Source organism: Stenella coeruleoalba, assembly GCF_951394435.1.
Source record: "Stenella coeruleoalba genome assembly, chromosome: X".
Classification (NCBI taxonomy): Eukaryota; Metazoa; Chordata; class Mammalia; order Artiodactyla; family Delphinidae; genus Stenella; species Stenella coeruleoalba.
Genome location: NC_137152.1, coordinates 568,887 through 596,593, shown reverse-complemented (window position 1 = coordinate 596,593; position 27,707 = coordinate 568,887).

The following is a 27,707-nucleotide window of genomic DNA, read 5'->3' as shown; positions in this document are numbered from 1 at the left end:
ACCTAGGAAGGAAAACTACAGGTCAATCTCTCTTTTGAACATAGACAGAAAAATAATAAATAAAATGTTAGCAATATTAAAAAAAAAAGATGATAGATCATATAAGTCAGGTCTATTCTAAGAATGAAGATTGGTTTAACAGTGTAAATTATCATTAACAGAATAAAAATGAAAAATCGCATAGTTATCTCAAAGAACATTAACAGAATAAAAATGAAAAATTAACAGAATAAAAATGAAAAATCACATAGTTGTCTCAATGAATGCAGAAAAATTTATAAAAGTCAGCACTTATTCAAAATATAAACAAGTAAATCAATCTGCAAATAAATACCTTGGCAAACTAGAAATATAAGGGGTTGTTCTGAATCTGATGAAATATTTACAGAAGATTTACAGTAATCATCACAGTTAATGGTGAAATGCTAAAACTTTTCGCTTTGAGACCAGTTGCCAGACAAGGACCCCACTCTCCCATAGTTCTGTGTAATATGGTATTGGAAGTCGTAGCCAGATAACAAAAAAATATAAGTAACTAAAATTATAAAAATAAATACATCAGAAAAGAAGGAATAAAACTGCCATTACTTATGCATAAGTGTAGATATAAGCATTTAACAATTACAGATAAATGATTAGAATTAATAAGACAGTTTAGCAAGGTCATTGTATTAAAAAATCAATATTAAACATCCATGACAGTTGTAAGTCCTGGTCACAAAGCATTCAGTTTGGAAACATAGACCATTCGTAATAGCATAAAAATGGAATATTTTAGAGAAACGTCTAGCAAAGCTAGCGAGATGTGCAGTCTGACAACTAAAATATATTCTGGAGAGGAATGAAAGCAGATATAATAAATGGAGGGACGTACCGGGTCCTGGGACTCTTCACGGCATTTCACGTTCTTCTAGAGCTTACCTCTACCTGAAACCACTTGTATACACCTTACTTGCTCACTTAGTCTCCCTCTGAAACCTCGGTTTATCCCTTGTCCCGAGCCTTGAACATTCCACGTGCTCCATCACTGTGAACCCAATCACAGGAGACATCCTCACTGCCCAAAGGTGAGCTAGCTGAGCCCTGGTCTGAGGCCGCACCCCCTGCAAACAGCGCTCCCTACTGACCACAAAGTGAGGCGTGAGGCAGGGAGACGGGTGAGCCCAGGGATGCTCTGCCGGCCACATCCCAGAAACGTGGACACTTACAGGAACACAGAATCCACCCATTCAGAAGCCCCGTGAGAATCCATCCTGAGCAGTCATAGTTTGAGGTCAGTACTCAAGATGCTCTGGGCTCGGCTCTGAGCCCCACTGGTAACAACTCAGGCATTCACACCACTGAGCCAATTTACCAAAGAAGAAACCGAGGCAGGGAGAATGAGGTGGCTGGACTAGGGACCCCACTCTGTGTTTGGCAGAACAGGGCTTCTGCCCTGTGTCCTCAGCCCTTTCAGCCATCAGGTGGATGTCTGCTTTTACAGGAACTGTGCCCTGGGGTCCTTCTTCCATCAAACTAGGTTGCCCTGGATGAGGCTGTCCTGTGAATGAGCAGCTTACAGAGACCCTCAGAGCAGCTTTAGGGAATGCAACTGTCTCCTTGGAGGGTCCCTTTCTTGACAGGGACCCTGCCTCTCCCCACCTACCAGGAAGCCAGGCTGAAGAACGCTCCGTCCATTCTCCGTGTCCTGGACGATGACATTTCCACCACCCTTGGCTGCCCACGGAGAAATGGAGAGCGTTGACCTTCCAAAGCCTGCGTCCACTGCTCTGTGTCGATCCAGAGCATCCTTCATGGGGACGAATTTCTGCATTCCCCTCCCCCTTGGGGTCCCATGGCCCGTTCTTCACAGGGGCGCTCCCGGTGCCCCTCTGACCTTCCACATGCTCACTGAGAATCTGTTCTCTTGCAGAAGTGTCTGGTCTCTTCCCTGCTTTTTTTTTTTTTTTTAATATATACTTTCATGCCTTTATTTCTTACATCAGGGTTTTTAAAGCAACCTAAGGACAATTGTCTTTACCCAATATTTTATCCTCCCCGCCTTCACTGTGAAGGTAAATCTTTGCCTTTCAAAATTAAGTTCAAATAGCAAAGAGACTGGAAGGTACACACCACCAAGTTGTTATCAAATGTTCCTTTATGGGTGGCTTTAAATGCCCTTCATTTCTGTATTTTCTAATATAGAATGGAATATTACCCAGCCATAAGAAGGAACAAAATTGTGCCATTTGCAGAGACATGGATGGACCTAGAGACTGTCATACAGACTGAAGTAAGTCAGAAAGAGAAAAACATATATCATATATTAACACATATATGTGGAATCTAGAAAAATGGTACGGAAGAACCTATTTGCAAAGCAGAAATAGAGACAGAGGTAGAGAACAAACGTATGGACACCAAGCGTGGGGGAAGGGGAAGGGGTGGGATAAATTGGGAGTTTGGGATTGACATATATACACTACTATGTATAAAATAGATAACTAATGAGAACCTACTGTATAGCACAGGAAGTGTACTCAGGGCTCTGTGGTGACCTAAATGGGAAGGAAATTCAAAAAAGAGTGGATATAGGTATATGTATAACAGATTCACTTTGCTGTACAGCAGAAACTAACACAACATTGTAAAGCAACTATACTCCAACCAAAATTAAAAAAAAAACAAATGTTCCCTGCTTTTTGAGTTGCATTCTAGTTACCTCTTCCCAGTTGGGAAATTGCAACCCAGTCCAGACGATTGTAACTGATGCCAAGACCCCATCTGCGAGCTTCTGGAAAACACTGTGCAGAGACAGCTTCATGATGCAGAGAAACTGCAGAGGTGGGACAGGGTGGGCGGCAGAGGATTCGATGGGTTCCTTACAGTGCGTCCAGAGGGGTACCCTACGCTGTCCTGCAAAGCTTGTAACACGGCACCGTCAAGTCCATCCCAGTTGGGCTTGAGCACTCAGCCAGCCAGGTCTCCAAAGTTTTGGGACTTACCTTCAAAATAAAGCCTTGCTATCTGAGTGTTCAATGTAAAGACCTCTTGGTGTTATTTTTGAAACTGGAAGTTAGTAAAAAATATCATCTTTGTTTTCTAATTTTTTTACCGAGTTGATTTAAATACCCCTGACAGCCCCAATCCAATCTTCCCATCCAAACTGACAAGCGTGACACCCATGCCTGCGTACAAGCTCTCAATTATGCATAATCCAATGTTTTCTAGGGTTTTAATTGAATCACTCGTCTCAAACTTGTTATTTTTAATTTACAACATTTGATTTCTGACACCGGCCCCTCTATGTCATAAATTATGCAGGCAAGAGCCTTAGTTGTGTGGGTGATTAAAAAAAACTAATTAGGCATGATTAAAAAAACTAAAACAGACACCTCTTAAATATGTACATGTTACCATGTAGAGGAGGCTTATTTCGCTGGAAATACCTCATTTTCTTTCTAAGAGATTACGTTTCGTTTCGTACAATTTGATTGATTTTGACAGAAATGAAAGAAAATGTAGGATTTTTTCCCCTTCCTGAATATATACCAGAAATCGCATTACATGGCCCGCTGATGTGGATTTCTCCCACAGCTCATTGAATATAATTTTGTTAAGTGGGCAGGAAAATGAGAATGAAGAAAACGGGATGTAATCCAGCATTTTCTTTGGCACGGGGAGTGAGGTCAGAACAGGGCTGCATGCCCCCCTCAGGAATGACAATTAGAGTTATTGCCCTTTTCAAGCTCCAGCTAATGGCCGCCAGGAGAAGTGCTGGGAAAGTGTAACTTTTCGAAAAAGGGCTCCGGCTCAGCAGGGAGGTGACTTTGCAGTGTGAGCACCTGGTGACGTGGAGTATTTTCCTCTGAGCCCCTGAGGAGTTACAAAGATGTGACTCGAGCCTGGCATCAACCCGTGAACATCCCACAGCAGCTGCTTTGCGATTCGCTAAACCCAGCGGACGTTAGTTCAGAGGCAGGCCTGTTTCCTACTTGCCTCTTTGTCTCTCTCTGCCTCCCACAGCCAACTGGCAGCAAAGGAAATTCAGTCCTTTGTCACTCTGCGGCCACATCATGCCCCGCCAGCCACGTGTACGGCAGCCCAAAGGCGTGTTGGAGAGACGTCCCCTCCTCGGTGATTCTGAGTCGCCTGAGGCACATTTGGGAAACACAGAATTCTACAAAAAGTTCGAGAAGTGGGTGCCAAGAAAGCGGTGTGCCCACGAGAAATCAAAGGCTGTGCAAAACACTTCCTTTTATGATGTAAATCGACAAGGACATATTTCCCTTGTAAGAGGAAGACTGGGGGCCTGGGGCTCTGTGGTGGGACGTTCTCATCCCTCTTCAGATCGTGCCTTCCTTTTTTCAGGCTGCCCAACGGAGGGGCTGCGGCTTCCCATCCAAGGGACGTGGAATCCACAGGTTTTGTCGATGAACTGCGTGGATCACACACTCAGATTCCTAGCTTCGTGGAGCTTACAGTTTAACGAGAAATATTTGCACAGACGATTGTAATCCAGCATACGTGTGTGATAAGGGTAAGAATAACACCGTCCTAGCAGCCATGGGTAATAGAGCAATCTGTTCCATCGCTGGAGAGGAATCGTCCCTGTAAAGCTCTCCACACTTGGAACCAACACCACGGTGGTCCTGATTCCACATAACGCTCCTTCTATGCCTTTGGGGGCAGATGGAGAAACACAGAACCAGACGAGACGTGGAATTCCTTTCCTCCAGAGAGATTCCAAATATTTAGAGGTTATTACTTGCTCAAACCTGGTTTTTCGGCCATTTCTCATATACAGCACAAGCTGGGGAGTCCCTCTCTTTGGGGGTAGTCTGTTTCCTTAAACTTCCTGCTGGGTAACGCACACCCCACGTGAAGGCACCGCGTCCATTCTCTGTCCTCTGTCATTTTACCACGCATGCTGCCCAAGCCGGTTGTCCTTGAATGCATTACACAGATATTCATACAACTGGGTTTTCTTTTTCACCGGAAAACACTGTGAAAGTATTTTGAACAATCACCAACAGTCTGTAACAGTCTTCAGTGGCACCAACTTCAATTGTAAGATGTCATTCTCAGGAATCCTGAGTCTCCAGCTCATCTGTTTGTTTTCAACAGTGGGACGTGTCTGAAACATGTAGTTGTAGGGGATGAAAGTGAAGCAAAGGATACAATCTGGGACCTAGAATTAGCAAAGTCATGGAACATGCTGGCCGATCCCTCAGGCCTTCTCCATTTGGGCTCCCGTTTACAAACGTAATTTAAAAGGATAAGCGTAGCCTTGAGTGTTAAATTTTAACTGTCTAATAAATTGGCTTTAATAGCCTAAGTCCTTTTAAGGAGAGGGAAGCAGGTAATTAATGGGGCCGCTTCAGGTTGTGAATAAAAGCAAAGCCGCCAGGGTATTAATCACCTTTTGGTGGGTAAATCCAAACACCAAAGTCCCTTCCTCATTTTTCATGAGTGAAAACTCCATTGTCTCATCTCAGGATGTACGGTGCTTGCCACTTCTGGCCTCGACCTGTGTGCTCGTCCACATAAAGGAAGCAAAACCTGTTTTGTTTGTTTGTTTTTTGGTTGCATTGCTAAGAAAAGTAGAGGAAAGCCTTGGGTTTGGGGGTTAGCTTTTTCGAACTCGGTATTTAGTTTCATTACCAAAATAATTGTCCATCCCAGACCCCTTACAATTCAGCATCGGCACCTGAGTGCCAAACATTGAGGGATTTTATTTAAACACACATGCACACAGAGGAAACTATATGCTGAATGAGAATCCTCCATCATGTAATTATGAGCTTATTTTTAGAGCTCCAAGCTCAATGGGAAACACGGTGAATGGAATATGTATCCTCCCTCTTTGAAGAGCTAATTTCTCAGCCTAGTATCTGGTCACAGGTGAGAGCATGACACCGCTGGAGAGGAATTCAGAAGTTAGTTCAGTTAAGAAGTAATATCCTTGTTGGTTATCCATTTTAAATATAGCAGTGTGTACATGTCAATCCCAAACTCCATAACTATCCCTCCCCCCGCCGCCACTCTCCCCTTTGGTAACCATGAGTTCGTTCTCTAAGTCTGTGGGTCTGTTTCTGTTTTGTAGATAAGTTCATTTGTATCATTTTTTAAAACTTCTGCATATAAGCAATATCACACAATATTTCCCTTTCTCTGTCGGACACTTCATTCAGTATGACAATCTCTAGGTCCATTCATGTTGCTGCAAATGGCATTATTTCATTCTTTTTAATGGCTGGATAATATTCCATTGTATATATGTACCACATCCTCTTTATCCATTCCTCTGTCGATAGACATTTAGGTTGCTTCCATGTCTTGGCTGTTGTAAACAGTGCTGCAATGAACATTGGGGTGCATGTAACCTTTGGGACCATAGCATAGGGAACTTTGCTCGATATTATGTAACAACCTAAATGGGAAAAGAATTTGAAAAAGAATAGATACATGTATATGTATAACTGAAAAAGGATGTATTACAATCCTAGGGGGGGAAATCACTGAATTGTACACTTTAACATGGGGGGATTTTATGATATGTGAATTACATCTCAACAAAGCTTTTATTAAAAAAAAAAAAAGAAGTAATATCCTGACGCAGGGTGTTAACTCCAGATGAAAGTGAGCTCTCCGTGTCTTTGATGAGAAGTCAGCTTACAGTGGGGAAGGCCCCAATGTCCCCAGGTCTGTCCTGTCCAGACCTGACTGTCCCTCACTCCATCCACGGGGCTACTGGAGAGGCTGCCCCAGATGGTACCCACCCAGAAGGTACCCTCTCCACCTCCACCCTGTCCCAGGAGACCACAGAACTGACAGGAGGGAGGTTTGACCCCCATCCAGCTCCCTGGAGAACCACTCAGGGAGTGCTCTGCAGGGAGCCCCCGCTAACGTTCACCCACGTCTCCTTGGCTGTAGAACAGTAATCAGAAACACCACCTCCCGCTTGCCTCATGCAACGTCTACATTCTCATTAGGAAATTCACAATGCTACTGAAAAAGACCCTTGGAAACCTCAACAGCGCCCTCCGAAGACAAAGCATTGTAGTTTGCTCATCATAACATTGGAACCAACGCCTGTTTATTGGAGCCAGAGAAACGACAAATCTTTCATTAAGCCTCTGAAATGAACTCTATTTCCCAGCTCTCTGCTGTCTGGGATTTGCCTGGTCACTTTCCCATGATTCCAGTCCGAGACTTAAATTCTCCTCCCTTCATCCCTCGTATCCCACCAATGACCAGGATATTCACTGCCAGCCGTCCCATTCATTTATGCGTGCTCCATTTGAGGAAGCGTTGAACCCACACGCAATACATCTCTTCAAAATTCCCCTCCTTTGTTTCTGCATCTATTAATGAAAGGAAATGTCCTTTAGCAAAGAGTTGACCCTTCCTGTCCATTTACTTACATTTTCAGTTGTTCATTTTTATTAGTACAGACTCACAGATTTTTTTTTTCAGACTCATAGATTTTCACTTTATTCCATAAATCATTATTTACTTGGTCACTCAAATTGTTCAAGCGTTGGCCATTGAAATCATCTTCAACTTATCCCTTTGACCTTTGGGCGTGTACCATATTTGACCCCTCCCCAACCGCGAACCTGCTGCTTCAGACACCAGCATTGATATCACCACCTATTCTGGGCTTTCTCATCCCTGCTTGGTCTCATCTGTGTCACACACCCTGCCTAATCCTGCAAAAAAGAAAAAGAAAGAAAAAGAGAGAGTGAGAGAGAGAGAGAGAGAGAGAGAAAGAAAGAGAGAGAGAGAAAGAAAGAAAGAAAGAAAGGAAGAAAGAATTCACTTCATTTTTTAAAAAATCAGAGGTCTTCTTCAATTACACACCTTGTTGGTTGAATTGTGTTCTCCAAAACGATATGTCCATGTCCTAACCCAGGTCGCTGTGAATGTGACTTTATTTGGGAAGAGGGTCCTTGCAGAGGTGATGAAGTGAAGGATCTGAGATGAGGTCCTCCTGGATGAGGATGGCCCTACATCCAACGACCGGGTCCTTCTAAGACACAGAAGAGGAGAGACACAGACATAGAGAAGACACAGAAGAGGAGAGACACAGACATAGAGGAGAAGCCCCGGGAAGACAGAGGCAGAGACGGGAGGGATGCGGCCACGAGCCCAGGGACGCCTGGAGCCCCCAGAAGCTGGAAGGGGCGGGAAGGACCCTCCCCTGGAGCCTCTGGAGGGAGCGCGGCCCTGGGACACCTTGACCTCAGACGTCTGTTCTATAGATATGACAGAGGATGAATTTCTGTTGTTTAATCCCACAAGTTAATCCCATATGTTTGTGGTATTTTGTTACATGAAACAAGCGCAGCACCTACATGTCTTGACCCTCAAAGCTCCAAGCCTCAGTCTCCACCTCCCTCCTACACCGAGGCGAAAGGCTTCCTGTTCTGCACGTGCTAAGTTTTCCCATCAGTTGGATTGGAAATACAACTTCTCGGTGAAGACAGCAAGCGTGGTTCTAGGCTGGAGTGGAGTCCAGCTGCCCTGTCCATGGTCCTTATCTGCAGCTGGAAGGCAGAGTAGCATGGCTCACCCCACTTGTTCTGGAATAAATCACCCTCACCCCCTAGAGCATCTTAGTTCTGTAGACCTGTCTTCAGACAGCCAGGAGCACACAGAAGATCGAAGCTTTGATGAGGTGCTCTGGACGCTGGCACCGGAGACGTTTCTCAAAGCAGCAGAGTCCAAATTTCATGCCAAAAAAGCCCCCTTGAAGACTTCTCAGAGCGGATTAGAATATACATATTTCATGCAAATAAAAAAAATCAGACATTAAAAAGAAAAAAAATGGCTCTTATTTATGAGTGGAGACATTCAAAACCTAACGCAGCACCTTCCAGCCTGTCCAAGGCTATGAAAATGCAATGATCTCCAGAAATTCGCACACGCATCCCTGGGGACATTGTTACAGGCTCATAAAAAGTCAAATTGTCGTTACTTGAGCTCGCAAATAATTTATACGTATCATTTGTTTCGTATGCCTAACATTTTGCCTGTCAAGCTGACCACCTGCTCACAGGCGGGTGCCCCGGCCGGGAAACAGGGCATCGCTCTCAGAACGGAATCCCGGTGGCCAGACCCGCGTGTCGGCCCCTGCGTGAAGGTGCACACGCTTTCCCGAGATGCCACCTTGCATGTTTACAAACAGATCATCTTCTTGTTGGCCAAAACAGCTTCCGATGATAAACATATCTGCACCAATTTGGGACATTTTCTGATTCTTGCCTTCTGCGTGGCATAATAAAGGCAGGAGAACCTGGGGAAAAGAAAAGTTAATTTTGAGGAGGTCCTCCATGGCTCTTCCAGAGAAGGAGCTCCTTTGTAACAGAGAGGAGAGGACTTTTCAGTTTTCCAAATGCATGTCCCGGGGGCTGGGGAGCAGACGAGTAGGAAAGGGAGCAGGTCTGGAACACTGCGTGGCATTCGTGCCTCTAGAAGGCCAGCGCCTGGTGGGTGCCTGACTGTTTTATGACGTTTTCAAGGGCTGGCTCTTTAAGGGCAGGCAATAAAACCTTGCCCTTAATTAGGTGGTAGAGCACCAAGCTGCTTCATTCTGGGGTGAGCCGACGACAGCCAACCAGAGGGAATATGCAGATACCCTCCTCCCCCATGGACACACAAGCATACTTCTTCTGGTCCTTGCTAAAAACCCCAATTTCATCCCAACGTAGTTTTCCTTTGCACCATGGACCCAGCAAGGGGGAAAGTAGGCAAAAACAATTATAACAACAAAAACAACCTTCAAGTAATTTCCCTCCAAGGAGGTGGAAACCCAACTATGAAAGAAATCGTGAAAAAATGGTCCCAAAGGGTGATTCCTCTTCTGCTCGGGAATGGTCATTCTTTTCCTTGATAAATGGAACCGGAGGGAATGAACTAATGTAATTCATCCTCATGCCTGGTTTCTACTTTTCCTTTCTACAAGAGCAGGAAACTGACTTAAAAGGAAGAATGGTGTCGGTGTGAGCAATGCAACTGGTGTGTGTGTGTGTGTGTATGTGTGTGTGTATGTGTATGTGTGTGTGTGTGTGTGTGTGTGTGCGTGCGCACGCGTGCGGGCGCTTCTCCCCGACCCCCAAAGCTCATCTTCCTGAACCCCAACAGCAGGCCCTCTGTTTGGCAGGGCTCCTCTTGAAACCTCCAACAGAAAGATTGCAGATCCACGCAGCACAGACTCCCTCTTTAATATTCAAATGGTGCCCAGGACCGCTGAAAACAATTTTCTCTCCCAGACATTTTCCTCATGCAATATTGCCCCAGCCTCCATGGGGCGGGGGGAGAACCCACCACATCTCAGCATTAGAGAAGAGTCAAGAGTCTCGTTTCCATTGTAGAACTGATTCCCTTTGTTATAAAGCAGAAACTAACACACCATTGTAAAGCAATTATACTTCAATAAAGATGTTAAAAAAAAAAAAAAAAGAGTCTCGTTTCCAGAGTGACACATCTATCTCCCTGATCACCGGAGTCCCCAGGAAGGGTCAGACGCTTCTCCTGCGATGCTGCCCATATCCGGCGGGTGATGGAGCTGCCCGCAGCCACGCCATGCGTCACTCACACCTCAGACACCCTGCAGAGTGTTGGTGTCGTGCATTTTTCACGACATGGGTTTTCCAGGAGCTTTTGCTGAGGGTCCAGTTTGACTGATGCACGTGAGACGTGGCCAAGCATACGGCCTCCGCTCCTGTCTGCTTTCTGGGGAAGGGTGCCCACCCTGTCTCTGAGCCCCACATTCTGCCTCATCTTTCGGAGTCCAGGGGCTGGGTAGGCTCCTGGCCCTGCAAACACATCCTCAGTGCGTGAAGCTCAGAAGCTAATTCCCCTTCGTTCGCGGGACCAGGAACAGAGGCTTCCAGACTCAGGGCAGTGGGTGAGACCCAGGATGCAGACGTTGTGCCTGGATGCTTGGGGAGTCCCCCGAGAGAAAGGCTGTCCCCCAACTTGGCTGTCATCCACCTGGAGGAGCATCAGGGCGGCCTTGGACTCCAGGGACGATGACACATACAATAAAGGCACCACCCGTTTTCTGGAAAACTCCAGCACCGTGTAGGACACCATGGCTCCACTCAGCAACACCAATCCCATGTTCAGACTCAGTTTTGCATCCTTTCTCAATACTTTCGTTTATTGCCAGATTCCAACTCTGCCAGGCAACGTCCAAGGCAATACCACAGAGGAGGTAGAATTAATATCTTTTTGGGTATAAATCAAAGTGCAAGAACATTGAGTCCGAATAACATGCATTTTCAGATTCATCGTACTTCCTCTGGTGTTGGGGCCACATGTCTGAATAGCAAACTCAGGTGAAAAAAAAAAAAAAAAAGGAAATCAGAGTTTCCACCATTTGCCTTGCCTTCTTTATTCTCTCCTCTGGCTTAAAAAAATCATTAAGGAAAAAATATAAAATGTAGATTTACTCCCGACGTGTTTAGACTCGAGATACTCATCTGCTCAGCTCCGACTGAAACTCAGAAAAATGTTTACTAAGGACCGTTGCTTGGCCCATGAAAGGAAAGGGACAGAGGGACCAAAGCAGAAACCACCGTCACGATCGAATAACTAATTGTCAAAGATGCACGTGGTATGGAGGTGGTTCATCTGATGTAAAATCAGTGAAATATATGACCACAAATATTGCAAAACACAAGAGACCATTATCTTTCAAGGTCGGTGACCACAGAGAGACTTTGCCACCTGCAGTATAGGCAACCCTTCAGATCTGGGCTGGGTGTGGACTTCCACCCTAGGTGAAAACAGTCGATGTTGATTTAGCTGCCAAAGAAGGAGGGCGCCTGGTGGAAACGGTGTTCTTTCCTGAAACTTGCCTCAGAAGCAACTCTCACGACGGACAGACCCCGCCTTAAAGAGGAAACATCCAGTTAGTGTTTCCAGATCATGAAATTCCAAAAATGCCTTCGAAAAGCCATGTGAGAATTCTGCCCTCCTTTCTCTCACCCTGGCCGCTGTTCTCCACCTACTTCCTGGGGAGAAAGTTTAAATATTTCTGGGGTAACAGGAGCCTCGCCCCTGAAAAAAAAAACAGAGGGACCCTCGGCAGAAATGAGAAATTTTCTCCGTGAAATACAACTTGAGATGTTGTTGTCTTTCACCCCAAAGCCCAGGAGAGGTGGATTCTAAGTTTACAGCCCTGTTTCCTACAAGGAAACGGTCCTTTTGGGGTTAAACGGACTCTCATCTATGAACGGTCTTAAGATGCAGCCTCTCTTGCGGTGGAGAGTCTTCAGGAACCTGGTTCCTCAGTGCCCACCCTTCCCTTTCAGAGCGGTTTCAGGCATGGTGTGTTGTTTCCCTGTTAGCTCTGTGCTTTGCGGGGTGGATGAATGACCAGGTGGGCTCAAACTGCGAAGCCTTGAGTCTCTCAGACTCGCAGATATCACAGAACCGATTTTCCCCGGCGTGGCTGCCCCCGAGCATCCGGCGGGGCTGGGATTGCTCCGGGTGTGACGAGGCACATGCTTACGGCCGTGTGTGCGGGCATAACCCCCAGCAGGTAGGACTAATCCGGCTTCACGGCTGCGGAGCTCAACGTGGCTCTTTTCGTGTTTTGTGAATTACTGGAGCGTCCACATAAACAGCAGAAAGAGCAGATAAAAGCGATGAAATACCGCCGGGAGTCCTGAGGAATACCAAATGCAGTGAGTGAAAAAGAGGGAGTTGGAAAATGGGATGTGTGAAGATGCAGTTTGTGAGAGACCTCCACGGCCGTTGTCCGGGAAGCTGTTGGTTTTTAGGATTCCTTGACTGTGGTCTGTGTTCCAGGGACAAGATGCCCCCCTCCTTAAATGTTTGCGTCCTTTTATGATTGGGAACTTCATCCCAATTCTCAGGATACTGAGAATCGTATGTCTTGAACACGAAGTTACTGCTTCCTTTGACTTGGTTTCCAGTTGGGTCTTAAGAGCACAGTTCCAGAATATTCCCTGGTGCCTCAGAAACTCTGCCCATGGGGTGGCCTTCTGGGACAAGCAGCTTCCCTCACTGCTGACAGGCATAGCTGTTTTCTACGTTCTGACCGGAGCCCTCGGGTACCAGCTCTGCGGAAGTTGGGGGAGGTATGGGGGCCGAGGGTTTGCATTTGGGGGAATCGATTTAGGGAAAAGCAGGCAAAGTTACAAAAATAAAATAGGTATGTAGGGAATCCATCGCTCGTCACAGAGGGGATGCTGAAACAGAAGGAGCCTGCAGACTTAACGTCCTCACCAGAGGCAGGTGAACAATCTTCAGCAAGTTTCATGAAGACGGGATCCCAGGAAAACACTGCTTGGGCTCCATCCCAGGACCTAGAATAGCCCCGAAGGTCCGGATCACATGCTGAAGTTCATTTATTTCATGTAAGCAAATTGCTCCCGGACTCACTGGAGGTCAGAGGAGGTAAGTAAGAAATCCTCCCTGTCAAGAGGCATTTTCTAAGGTGAGCGTAGGTGTCTGATCAGACATGGGCTATCCCCTCAGCCATCTCTGGGCATCCTTTTATCAAAGGGACCAGAACATGCCCCTCCTTTCGAGGGGCTCTTGGGTCAAATTGCTGGATTTAGCAATGAAAAAATACAGCATGCCCAGTTACCTTTGAATGTTATAGAAACAAAGAAAAAAAAAAAAAACCTTTTTTTTTAGTATAAGTATATCCCCGTCAATATTTGGGATATACTTACCCTTAAAAATTTTTTGTTTTCCTTTGAAATGTGAGTTTCACGTGGTATCCTGGGGATGTACAAAACTGATTTTCTGAAGTTCAGACCTCCCTGGGTGTCCTGTATTTTATCCGGCGACCCTGCTGGGGGAGGGGGAGGGGTGGTGTGTTCAGAGAGTCTTAGAGAGGAAGGGTCCACGAGGGTAGGCAGTCCTGCTGTTGTGCTGGGGTCCTCTCGCCGGGAGATGCTCTCTGTGCTGGGGGAGACCCTGCTCCTTCTGCCAGGCTTGTGGGGAGGGGTTACCAGGAGGGAACTTCTTTTCCTCTGTGTCAGGAGGAAGCTCAGAGATGATAGAGGAAGGCAGGGTCCCAATAAGATGTCCCCCCAGTCCTTGATCCTGGGCAACCCCCGTGCTTTACAGCATTAAAGCCGGGGCAGGATGGTGGGGAATCCATAAGGGGCTCCCACATTTATCAGTATGGGAAAAGAGAGCAAAATAGGGATAATTTTCTAGGGAGTGATTTTTAGAAGAAGGGAGACATTACTTCTCACTTAAAAAAAAATCGATGTAAGTTTTTTTTTTTTCATCCACAAACATACATGAGACTTTGCATACAGAGTGAGAAGGAACTCAGGGTTCTCCCAAATATAAAACCCTCAAGCTGAGTCAGGAGCATCCTCTTAGGGGGTTCCACAGTGGGGGGCAGTTATGGGATTTCAGGCGAAGTGCGCTCACCGCCTCATGTCAAAATTATATTTCAAATATAAACGTGGCCCCGGACGCACCCGGAATAATTATTTGATGAATAATCAGTGATTGCGGCCTCAGGTTGTATTCGAGAAATCCACGCCATTAGGACTCTGGGAATCAAAGAAAATCCAAAGTCCGTATTTTGAGTAAATAACCCAGTCTCTTCTCCTATCTGGGTTCCAAGAGCCTTGTCTGTCTCCACTTCGAAGTTAATCGATCTTATCCTCCGTGTATTCCCTGCCCCTGTGTTGAAATGCCACACCTAGATTTTCTAATGCCAAGTGTTTATTCCAAGAGGTGACCATGACTCTCCTACAAACCAACCAGCCAGGGCCAGAGGGGGTCAGATCTTTTCACCATCTGCAGGCCCTCGGCCCCGGTCCCCCACATTGGGGGCCCCTCCTAAAAGCCACAAGAAGGATTCAAGAGCATGAAGGCAACCTTTAGAACGTCTTCAAGTTATCACCCTGCAAATACGCCGAGGAAGGAAATCCAGCCCTGCTTATTCAAAGGAATAAAATGCATAATGCACGTTTTAATTCTACAAGCTTTGGAATATCACTTTTTTTTCACTTAAAAAATTTTTTTATTGGGGTATAGTTGCTTTACAATGTTGTGTTAGTTGGAATATCACTTTTAAAAGATAGTACAAGCCCTGTTTCTAAAGGCCATAAAGGATTTGGAAGTGAACTGTTTTAAAATGTCAGAGGTTGGGTGGAGGGATAAGTTAGGAGTTTGTGATTAACAGATACACACTACTATGTATAAAATACATAAACGACAGGGACGTACTATATAGCACAGGGGACTGTGTTCAATATCTTGTAATGACCTATAATGGAAAAGAATCTGAAAAAGAGCACACGCACACACACACACACACACACACACACACACACACACATATATAACTGTATCACTTTGTTGTACACCTAAAACTAACACAACATTGTAAGCCAACTATTCTTAAATTAAAAAATAAAACAAAATAATAAAAAACCCAACCAGTTACACTCACAAATAAAATAAAGTAAATAAAATGTTAGAAAAATGCCTGGGAAAATTTCCCTAAACACTTCTATTAAAAAAATTTTTTTTTAAATAAATTTATTTATTTATTTATCTATTTTTGGCTGTGTTGGGCCTTTGTTGCTGCTGCACGTGGGCTTTTGCTAGTTGCAGCAAGCAGGGGCTACTCTTCATTGGGGTGCGCGGGCTTCTCATTGTCACGGCTTCTCTTGTGGAGCACGGGCTCCAGGCACATGGGCTCAGTAGTTGTGACACGTGGGCTCAGTAGTTGTGGCTTGCAGGCCCTAGAGCACAGGCTCAGTACTTGTGGCGCGTGGGCTTAGTGGCTCTGCGGCATGTGGGACCTTCCCAGACCAGGGCTCGAACCTGTGTCCCCTGCGTTGGCAGGTGGATTCTTAACCACTGTGCCACCAGGGAAGCCCTAAAAGAAAAATTTTTTTCAAAGGTGTTTAAGCTTCTGTGGAGAAATACAGCATCTTCTTGTTGTTCCTCCTAAAATAATGTGACAGTTTTTGTGTAGCCATGTCCAGTTTCCAAGTTACTGAGGTGAATAAATGGTTTGAAGTTTGGGAGTTGGTTTAAAACCACGCGGGCGGCAGGTGGGGGGCGAAGCTGGGGGTTGGACCTGTGAAATATTTGTCCATGAACATCTTGCCCGTCTTCTAGAATGGCAAAGTTGCTTCTTAAGATCACATTTACTCCAGCCCAGCTTACCCTGTGCAGTTATAATTTACAGTTAAGCACCCAGTTACGCTTTGGAAAACCCAACGCCAGCTCTCTCTGTTCAGAAAGCCCACATGGATTCTATTAAACCCCCTTTTCCCGCCTTGTCCTGCTCCACCCAGACCAGGCCAATCCTGAATTAAGCACCCATTCTTAATTCACACTGAATTCTTGTTCACTGGCACTCCTGGATTCCCCCCACACCTCACTCCTCAACCCCTTTAGATCTTGTTATTCAGAAAGGACAGTCAATCATAGCCAAAGAAAATAATCCCAAAAATCCAAATGCAGGAGTGGGTTATATTAAAACATCCAGAGTTTACAAAACTCAAATGAGCGTTCCCTGAACCCAGCTGGAGTCCCTTCTCCTGCCTAATTTCACTTAAAAAAATAGAATATTTTTATTTGACAGTCAGTGAAGTGTCATTGTACTCCATCTCCGTTCAGCATGGGCTGGCACTGTGGCCAGTCAAACCGGAAACACACATTCTCAAAAGACAGCCCCCCTGCATGAATATTTGCATCCGGATCGTACTGAGTCTACTTTGTGCCTGGCGTGGTCTAATGGCTGCGCTCACTTTCATTTCCGAGCAGCTAAATAAATGCAGGCGTGTTTTTCTGTGTCCACGTTCACCCGACCAAGAGAACTGCCCCCACCTCAGAATACCCTTAACGTGCCTCTCTGATCTCTGCATTTTATGCCCCAAACGATGTTTTGTCTCATGTCAAACGTGTGAAGATGTCCTTGATATCAGATCAGGAACAGAGAAAGGCACACACAGGGTCCTTTGGGACACAGTCAGCTCCGAGGGTGGGCGTTATAACTCAATATTTTATATAAATGTATGTCTTATAATTCAATACGTTACACAAAAATGCGCCCCTGGTGACTGTGCTTCTCCCTTCTCCCCGTTCGGACTTCTGCAGCTTCACACATGCTTTCTGGAGTCGAGGGGGAATGAGTCACTCCACAGGAACTTGGGACGTCTTTGATTTCTATAAGTGTTTCTTGGTCTGTTCCCTCCCCTTGGGGAAGCTTCTGTTCTGGGAACACCCTTGCGTCTGCAGGGCTGCGTGGAAGCCTGTCCGCTCCACATGCACCCGCCCTGCTTTCAGTTCAAATGTGGAGGAAGATCTCGGCCCGGCTGTACATTTTCCTCGGACTTGGGGGACCAGGCGGCCATGACTTTCCTGAGGGTGGTTACTGGTGACGTCTGAGGCAAATTCGCAGACCCAGGCAAAGGGAGTGCAGGCTCTGTCTGCATCTTCCGAGCTGACTGTGTGTGTGTGTGTGTGTGTGCTGGGCTGTGTGTGTGTGTGCTGGTGTGTGTCTGGGTTGTGTGTGTATGTGCTTGACCGTGTGCCTATGCTGGGGTGTGTATATGTGTGCTGGTGTGTGTGTGCAGTGTGTGTATGTCCTACTGTGTGTGCATGTGGTGGTGTGTGTGTCTGCACGTCTGTGTGTGTGTGGGGTGTGTGTGGTCATACACACATGATGTCACCTGCTCCCAGGGCATCTCTGAATGCCTTAAATCAAGGCACCAGGATGCTGAGTCCCTTCCTGCAGCTCCTGGTGGCCTCCTCACTCTTATGCTGTCTCGTCTCATCTCTGTTTTTGGACCACACTTCCACATATTTGTATCACTGCAGCCTTCACCTCTGAGAGCAAACACAAACATATTCAAATGGACATTTTCTTACCCGTGTTCTAGAGACTGCTGTCACATTACAGGAAACAAACATACGTGTAAATACACGTGATCCCAGAAGACTTATGTACAACAGGCTCATCTCATCTTATCGTCTTGTCCACGGTCCCTTTCAGAACCTAACTCTGCTCCCCCTAGGCTCCAAGTTCCTCAAATCCGCTTAAGCTCTGTTTTGCTTGGAGAGGGGACAAAACAAACCTTTTGGAAAGGAACGAATCATTTCAAACTCCAGAAGGGGCTTCTTGGAAAGAGGAGCGCCCCGTTTCCCAGCCGGGCTCCCCGAGGAAGGTCTAAACGTAACCTAACGTGGGTGGTTCCCATGCAGCACTTACCGTAATCATGTTTTTCTATGTAAAGGAGAACACTTTTTTTTTTTTTGACCTCCCGGAGTGAAGGAATCAATGAGAAGTTGATAAAGCAAAGTTCACGGCTGGCTGAAGCAGAAGCAGCCTGTGGTGTTTACCCACACGCACACCTCCCTGTGTCAGGGCGATTCAGCAGTGATTTATAGACACACACCCCCCGAAATCATTTAAAGTAGATTAGATTCAGGGGACAATTCCTTCTAATATGACAAGCTGATGGAGGCTGACAGGTAACTAGGTTACTCAGGATGGCAAGCAAGTCCAAGAAATTCTGATTACATTAAAATATTAATGGTACCGCCGGGAGAAGGAGATTGAATCACATTAGTCGAATTCTGGATGAGGCCCGAGATGCAAATCCAGACTGGGGGGTGCCAGGGGAAGTTATCTCCAGTCGACCAGAACTCCGGATGCGCATTCCGATGAAATGGGAGGCCTGGGGAGCTTCTGCCTCTTCTTCCCAAGGTCTAGGGGACGCCGCACCTGCGGGAGAGAATTCTGCACCTAGGCTCACCTCCTGGCCTCCTGCAGCTACAGGGCCGATCCCGCTCCTGCCGTCAGCCTCCCTCCTGCTGCACTTGGCCCCCTCCCTGCCACTCACCCACTATGGAAATTGGCCCCTGCTGCATTGTAATTACCACACGGCCATCCTATGAAACCTTCCCTGCCAACCTCTGCCGGATCGACGGGACCTTATTGGCTTTTTTGTTTTCTTCTGCAGAGAAAAATAGCAAGTAAGCCTCTCACCGCGGCCACAGGGAAATGAGATTCGGCGGCCCCGTGCCCTGACTCATTCATTTCGAGCCGTTAACGACACTGAACTCATTCATATCGGGTGATACGGCGTTCTAAGTTCCAGGGATGAAATGGGCCTTCTCGGGGAAAAATCGGCTTTCTTTCGACCCTCCTTGCAGCGTCGGGGAGAACCACATTGGCACTGATTGTTTTTTTTTTTTAAATGAAGTCTGTCATGGCTTTGCCAACATCTAGCTGGCCGGACAGGGAAATGAGTTAGCCTGTGTGTTGGGGGTTTCTCGGGAAGTCATCCAGGAGCAAAGGAGGCGCTGAAAACTCGGAAACTCTCCCTAAAAGAAAAAACAAGACAGACCATTTTTGGAGGAGCGGACTCTGAGCCTCTCGTGTGTATCTGGACCCACCTGCCTGTCCTTATCAAGGGTCTGTTTTCATCACCCACACATCACGGCGTCGGCAGAGGGTTCCAGCTCAGCTTCAGAAATGTGACTGAGATATATCATTTTTGTGTGTGTTTTTTTTAATTGAAGTAGACTTGACTTACAATGTTGTGGTAATGTCTGCTGTACAGCAACGTGATTCAGTTATACATACATATATATATTCTTTTCTAAATATTCTTTTTCATGATGGTTTATCATAGGGTATTGAATAGAATGGATAAACAACCAGGTCCTACTGGATAGCACGGAGATAAGTAGTTTTTAAAACAACAGCTTCGGGGCTTCCCTGGTGGCGCAGTGGTTAGGAATCCGCCTGCCAGTACAGGGGACCCGGGTTCGAGCCCTTGTCCGGTAAGATCCCACATGCCGTGGAGCAACTAAGTCCGTGTGCCACAACTACGGAGCCCGCGAGCCACAACTACTGAAGCCCACACACCTAGAGCCCGTGCTCTGCAACAAGAGAAGCCACCGCAATACGAAGCCCGCGCACCGCAACGAAGAGTAGCCCCCGCTCGCCGCAACTAGAGAGAACCGCTGCGCAGCAGCAACGAAGACCCAACGCAGCCAAAAATAAATAAATAAATAGTTCCTTGAAACAAGAGGGTCCGTTTTCTTTCATCCTTGAGTGTTTGGACCAAGTCACACATGCGTGCGGAATCGTGGAGTAGAGAGTAAGAGTCTCGAGTTCGGTGGTTGAGCGGGCAGTAGGATAGGACCTGGGCACACCCGCCTGTGTGCTGCCGGCCCCCCCGGGGTCTCACGTGCAGGCCGAGGCCATCTGGCATCCCTTGTCACAGGAGAGCTAGGGCTCCAAAGTCTTTTTTCCATGAGAAGAAGCATGAGACGGCCCCGTCTGAGCTCACCTCCCGTTCTGGTGCACAGCGACGCACGGCGGGGTTTTTCCGCGTTGCAGATCGTACGTGCTTAGATATTTAGAATGCCCGTGTTTCCTGTAAAACAGAGACTTGGAACGCAATCCGGACGGTGCTGGCTGCCCCTATCCTTCCCTAAGCTGGACGGCTGTGGCTTGCAGGGTGGTCAGCCACAGATGTCGGCCAGAGGGTGCAGGAAATATTTGTATACGTCACTTTCGTGTCTAAAGAGAAACAATGATTCTAAAAGAAATGCTTTCCATCCAGGCAGGGTATTTTGCCACCAAATAAACTGATTTTAGCATGATTATGAAATCCGGGTCTATGAAAACATATATATGTTTTTTAATGATTTGGATGGATTCGTCATAGTTAAGGAAAGCAGCCTGAAGCTTTAGAGGAATGGAAATTCATCAAGAAAGAAACAGGAGGAACAGCAAACTCAGGGAAGAGACACCATAGGGAAAAATTATGGGACCGAAAGGTCAGGTCCCTGCTGTGTCCCTTGGCATCTGGGGATGAGGCTGCAGACGCGGTGATGGTATGGTTTGGGATATTCCAGGTCCTTCTCACTAAGAACCCTCCCCTCTCCCCGTGCACAGTCCATGAGGCTACAGCCCCCGGACTCAGTTCAGAAAGCACCTTGGAATTTGCGGTCATTTGGACCCGAGTGGACATGAAAAATAAGGTCAGTGTGGATGTCTTTCTTACTTCACTTCCACGGCGGCCGTTCTCCAATCCACGCTGATGTCCTGGGAGGAAGAAGAGAATCATCTGAGTGGACCCAAGCTACGTCTGGGCAGCTGTGTTCAAATGTCACTGTGGCTGAGAGAACAGAAATAGAGCAGGAGTTGCAGGCGGGTCCCACAACCCTCCTCCTCCCGCCCCGGGGAAGGCAGGAGGCTGGTCATGGGGGAGACGCCCCTCCCAGAGCCCGTGGGACTGAGGTAGCAGTCAGTGAAAGGGATCTGCAGTGCACAGCGGGAGGAGAAAGCCTTCCAGAAACTAGAAGTGTACTCGGCACGAGACGCTGAAGCCACAGAATTGATCCTCCCCTGTCAGCCCTGCGTGTTTTACAAATTACTTTTCTTTTAAATAGATGATCTTCTTTCAAAAAATTTTTATTGAAGGAGAGTTGATTTACAATGCTGTGTTAGTTTCAGGTGTACAGCGCAGTGACTCTGTTATACATATACATGTATCCACTCTTTTTCAGATTATTTTCCAAAATAGGTTACTACAACTTAGTGAGTAGAGTTCCCTGTGCTATACAGAAAGTCCTTCTTGTTTATCTGTTTTATACATAGTAGTGTGTATATGTTAATCCCAATCTCCCAATTTATCCCTCCCCCCCCTTTCCACCTTGGTAACCATAAGTTTGTTTTCTACATCTGTGAGCCTATGTCTGTTTTGTATGTATATTCATTTGTACTCTTTTATTAAGATTCCCCATATAAGCAGTATCATAGGATATTTGTGTGTGTCTGACTTACTTCACTCAGTATGACAATCTCTAGGTCCACCCATGTTGCCGCAAATGGCATTATTTTGTTCTTTTTTATGGCTGAGTAGTATTCCATTGCATATATGTACCACATCTTCTTTATCCATGCATCTGTCATATATAATCTTCTGGTCAAATTTTTCCCTAAGAATTCATGTATTACAGTATATTTTTTAACTTCTAAAAATACATATAAGCATATGGGATAAAACACTGGGCGCCCCAGACTAGTGGACTCTTCGCGGGGTTGGTGACACCCAGGACAGAGAATACCGACACTGACACGTGAGCTGGCTGGACGCTGAGCCCATCTGCCTGCAGTGGGACCCTTACTCAGAACCCCCGCTGTGCCCGTGCACACCGACCCAAGCTCTCGGCTGGCACTCCCTGGAAACTCCCATCCCTAGTTCACCGGGATGCCGATGGGAAGACATCACACCTAGACCCGGGTAGAGAGGGAGAAAGGTCACGTCCAGCCAAAGTCGGTGAGGACCGTAGGCCTTCCCTCGCCCGTCTATCTCATCACTGTGCTCAGGTTGCCTAGGCACAGCCCCTCTGAAGCAAGGCTGCAGGGTCCAGGAGTTCCTGTGCAGTCTGGGAGGTGGGGCTCACACCTCACCTTCAACAGACAACACGGCGAGGCCGGCGGGGGCCCTGCTGTCTGTACCAAGGCGGAGAATGCCCCACCCCGTCTTCAGAGCTCAGGCTCCTGGAGTTCCCATATAGTTTCCCTTTGCCCATCAGTGAGCAGGGTTGGGAAAGACTTTTCTTCCTTGTGCATTTTGGGCAGCTGTTCGCCAAGAAGAAATATAACCATCGTCCTACAAATGTGATCACCATCTTCCCTTGAATAGAGGAATCCAGACAAGCAGAGGGGGCCTTCAGGAGGGTCAGAAACTCCCTTTTGAGAGGATGGATCGCCCTGATATTTAGTTTTATTCTTTTAATTTTTATTTTATATAGGAGTAGAATGTAATGTTGTGTTCGTTTCAGGTGTACAGCAAAGTGAATCAGTTATACATGTACATATATATCCTTTCTTTTTCAGATTATTTTCCCATTTAGGTTATTAGAGAATATTGAGTAGAGTTCCCTGTGCTGTACAGTAGGTCCTTGTTACTTATCTATTTTATACATAGTAGTATGTGTATGTTAATTCCAATGAACTTATTTACAAAACAGAAACAGACTCACAGATCTTGAAATCAAACTCATGGTTACCAGAGGGGAAACGTTGGGGAAGGGATACATTAGGAGACTGGGATCGACAAAGTTGAGTGACTTTGAAACAGTGTTTTTCACTTGTTCGTCTAAAGCCGAGGGTGGAAAGAAATGATCTTTCCACCTTGGAAGAAATGGCAGAGCCCGTCTCTAAAATCTGCTCCTTCTAATGGAGATAATTATGGGGTGAACTTTGCTTCCAGCCTCCCCGTGGTATATTAAAGCCACAGTATGGAAATAAAGACATTAGCAGGCTGGGAACGCTTATTGTTGAAATATGAATGCGCAAAATGTATGACGGAGGGTAGTATTTAAATTGCACACACGAGGAGATGCTTAATAAGGCAGCAGAGATTCTGGGTTTTTTTTTTTCCTCTCCCCCATCTCCTAATTTTCAATATAATCTAAATTAAGCTATAAAAAGCCATTACCTTTAGCAATTTTTAAAATCATCTTTCTTCCTGGGGAAACTAACTCACAGCCCACTGAAAATATTACAAGTAAATACTGTATTAAGAACATTGATTATTTTCCTTAATCCAATTGAAGCATAGTGAGACTGAAAGCAAAATTAGGGGAAATTATAGACATGCCCCGTGGGCCAGCCAGGGCCGCTGGACATATCCACAGGGGACATGCATTTTTAGAAGCCCATTTCCCTAGATGATGAGTTTCACCAAGTTCTTCCTGGAAACACATACTGGTGAGCTATGGTGCCCACGGCAGGATTGATGGTTGGACTTTTAATCCAGCTCTTTGCAACAGTTTGGGGAAATTTGGAATCTTTCAGGAAGATAGATGGTGGCATTTCGGATGCAAACGCTATTTTTAAGTCGTCCTGTGTGTATGACAAGGAGAATGAAAAAGAGTTCAGGAGTCTGCCCCGGTTGTGGACTCAGCCACTCGTAGGTCTGAGGAGTCGTCCAGCTTTTTTCTGGGCTGATTAATCCTTAAACCGTACGCTCGTGTTAACACACACTCCTTGGGCCGACTTCTTAATGAGAAAATAATTGCAAACCATGGGCTCAGGTGTCCTCGCAGGTACACAAGAGTTACAGCCTTTGTCCTGCCCTTGGGGGTATTGTTGTCTCGCTCTGGAAATTGGATTTAAAAAGGGAAACCGGCTTCTCCCGTCTCTTGCTTTCAGATGGTGACTTTCTCTGCCCTACAAGAAGCCACGAACTATCACCTACGGCTCCTTCGGAGGCAGCGGGAGGAGAGGCGGGAGAAACGAGTCCCGCCCGCTCGTGGTGATTTCGTGGAGTTGAAGGGCAGGGCTCAGCCCGCTGTGCAAAATCTGTCCCATTCTGGGATTTTGTCTGCATGACATCAACTTTTATAATGTCACCTCTCCTCCAAGCTTCCCGACTTTGGCCGCGGAGAGAGGAATGGGATTCCAAGGACAGCGGGAAGCTCAGCTTGTGCAAGGATCCGCCACTCCTGGTGGATCTGGAGGCTGGAAGGAAACCACTCAGGCTTTGTCCCCTGTTCCCTGGATTAACTTGGGAGACTGAATCTAGTTCAAGGTCATCCCAGTGCTGTGGACTAAATGTCAGTGTCAACCCCGGATTCATAGGGCAAAGCCTTAACTCCCTATGGGGTGGCATTCGGAGGGGGGCCTTTGGGAGGTGATTAGGCTTAGATGAGGGTGGGACCCCCATGATGGGATTACTGTCTTTATAAGAAGAAGAAGAAGAGACCAGAGCTTCCTCTCTCTCCCTCCAACATGTGAGGACACAGCAAGAATGTGGACACCTACAAGCCAGGAAGAATCTCTCACCCGATCTCGGACGTCCCACATCACAAAAGAAAGTTATGCTGATGGTCTGAAATGTCTGATCTCATTGACACCCACGGGGCAGTGCTGTCCCTTGGGGGCGGGATGGAGCTGTGTGTGGGGTGTCCATGGGTGATTGAATTAGGAGTCAAGTGAGAAGGATCCGTCTATGTAACTTTACGTCATTAATCTGTAATCAAGTCTGTGTGGTATTGGTGGACAGATAGACACATAGGTCAGTGCAACAGGATAGAGAGCCCGGAAATAAACACACACAGATATGCCTCAGTGAAGTTTAACAAAGATAGATAAGTAGTTAGATGGAGAAGCAAAGCAAATGGTGGCGGTGATCCACCAGCAAAAAAAAAAAGGAACCTCAGAATAGGTCTCACACTTTATTCTAAATTGAACTCAAAATGCACTAGGGACTTAAATGTAAAACTCTAAAACTTTTAGGAGAAATAAAACAAACATAGCATAAACTCTTTGGGTTGTAGGGCTGGGCAGAGGGTTGTTAGAACTGACACCAAAAGCATCATCCATGAAGGGAAAAAATGACAAATTGGACTTGATCGAAAGACCCTGGTAAAAGGATGGAAAGAAAACTACAGCGGGGGAGAAAATATTTGCAAGCCCCTTACCGACTAGTATCTCGGATATATAAAGAATTCTCAAAACTCAACAGTCACAAAAAATGTTCAGCATGATTACCCATCAGGGAAATTCAAATTAAAGCCAACACGAGACTATCAGAATGGTGAAAATACGGAACTGTGGGAATACTGAATACTGGTGAGGGTCCAGAGAAAGCAGAGCGCTCGCACGCTGGGGGAAATGTGATACGTTAAACCCACTCCGGAAACCACCGGGCAGCTTTTTAAAGAAAATAAACAAACACACAACAGTCTAATGACACAGCAATGGCAAACCTAAGCATTTATCCCAGAAAACAATAAAGACTTGCGTTCCCACAGAAATGTGCACACAAATGTTTATAGCAGCTTTATTCAAAATAGCCCCAAGCTGGAAACCACCCAAATGTCCTTCTATGGAAGAACAGATAAACAAAATATGGTCCATCCATACCATGGACTTCTCCTCAGCAACCAAAACAAACCAACTACATACACACAACAACCTGGATGCACTTCCAGAGGTTTGTGGTGAGGGAAAGGGCCAGTCCTGAAAGGGTTATAGGCACAGGATTCCATGTAGAGAGTGATCTTGAAGTGACAAAATTCTAGCAAACCCCAGTGAAGTGGATTCAAGTAGGTAAAACTAGAAGGTCTATGGTTCAAGTCTTTTAAGGATTTCTTGGGACACCAAGAAATGCTCATTGACAGGGGGCCCAAAAGACTTATTCTTACAGATTACACTTATTACCGGAAAATTCAAGAACACAGACGTTGAAGTCACTCGGTAAGTCCTACAGATGTTTCCACTCTTTTGAGATGGGCGACTGGGGTGGAAATCAGCGTTCCTCAAGGGCCATAATTGCCTAATGGTGTGCTTCTACTGCGTACCATGGTGCCACGCATCTCCTGTAACATTGGTTAACAGACATCTAACATAGAATTCCCCTCAGTGTGGTTTTTCTTCATTGTTGTTATGGAATTCTTAGACGGACTCCTACATCTTAGAAGGTAAGAACAGTAAATTCAGCAATGCACTGACGTTTACCTTCTTTTTGTTATTGTAGTCTTTGCTGCGACAAAAATGATGAAAAGACAGAGGTTCTGTGAACTTTTGTAATGCTCTAAATTCTGTTTACTTTCTGCTGAGACCGCTGCAAATCTGGGCTTCGGGAGGGATATACATGGGATCTTTAATGTGTGCAGAATATAGAATTTATTGCTCTGGTAGGTTACTGAAAATATCGAACATTTAATTAAATGTTTAGAGAGCAAAACATTTCCCCAAAGAACAATATTTACGTGTGTTTTCTTTAAAGTAGTCTTTTAAAGATCTGTTGTGATATTTGGTGGGTATGTCTCTTTAATTTCAGAATTAACTCTGAAATGTGTCTCTTCCCTTTTTTACCTTATCATTATTAGTGCATTGACTTTTTTTTTTTTTTTTTTTTTTTTGCCATACGCGGGCCTCTCACCATTGTGGCCTCTCCCGTTGCGGAGCACAGGCTCCGGACGCGCAGGCTCAGCGGCCATGGCTCACGGGCCCAGCCGCTCCGCGGCACTTAGGATCTTCCCGGACCGGGGCACGAACCCGCGTCCCCTGCATCGGCAGGCGCACTCCCAACCACTGCGCCACCAGGGAAGCCCAGTGAACTTTAAATGCTTAACTTGGGAGCAATTTAAATGTCTTTGTTTGATTATACCAGCCATAGCTGATGGAGAAGAACCAAATATTTCTAGTATAAAGGAGGAGGGGGGGGAAGGGCAGGGGGAGAAAGGAGGAGAATTTGGTGAAGAAAGAGGAGGAGGGGTGGCCGCCAGACCCAGCGCCCTCAGCAGTGGGTGGGGCAGCGGACTCAGAGCCCACTTTGCAGCTGGTATGGGAGCTGCTGTTGCTGGACACCAGACAGCCGTCGGGATCTGCGGGCAGCTCTCAGCCCCTCGGGGACTGTATACACCATCTCACCGCTCTGCTTTGTGAGTTTTCTATCACCCTTTTCCTGCCCACGTGTCCTGCTGATGCTCCGCTAAAGGACCTAAAGGTGTGCACCTTTAATTTCTCCGATGCCCCCGAAAGAAGCAGCATGGTGGGCTGTCCACCCACTCCAGTCCCCGCGCACTCGAAGGCAAGGGGGTCCACATGACCCCATAACGGAAGCCACCACCAGGGGCACACCATTCTCAGAGTTTAGCGATGGCCACCTGTGCTGTCTCTGCACCTTCACGCTGCCAGCTCTCTAATGACCACATTT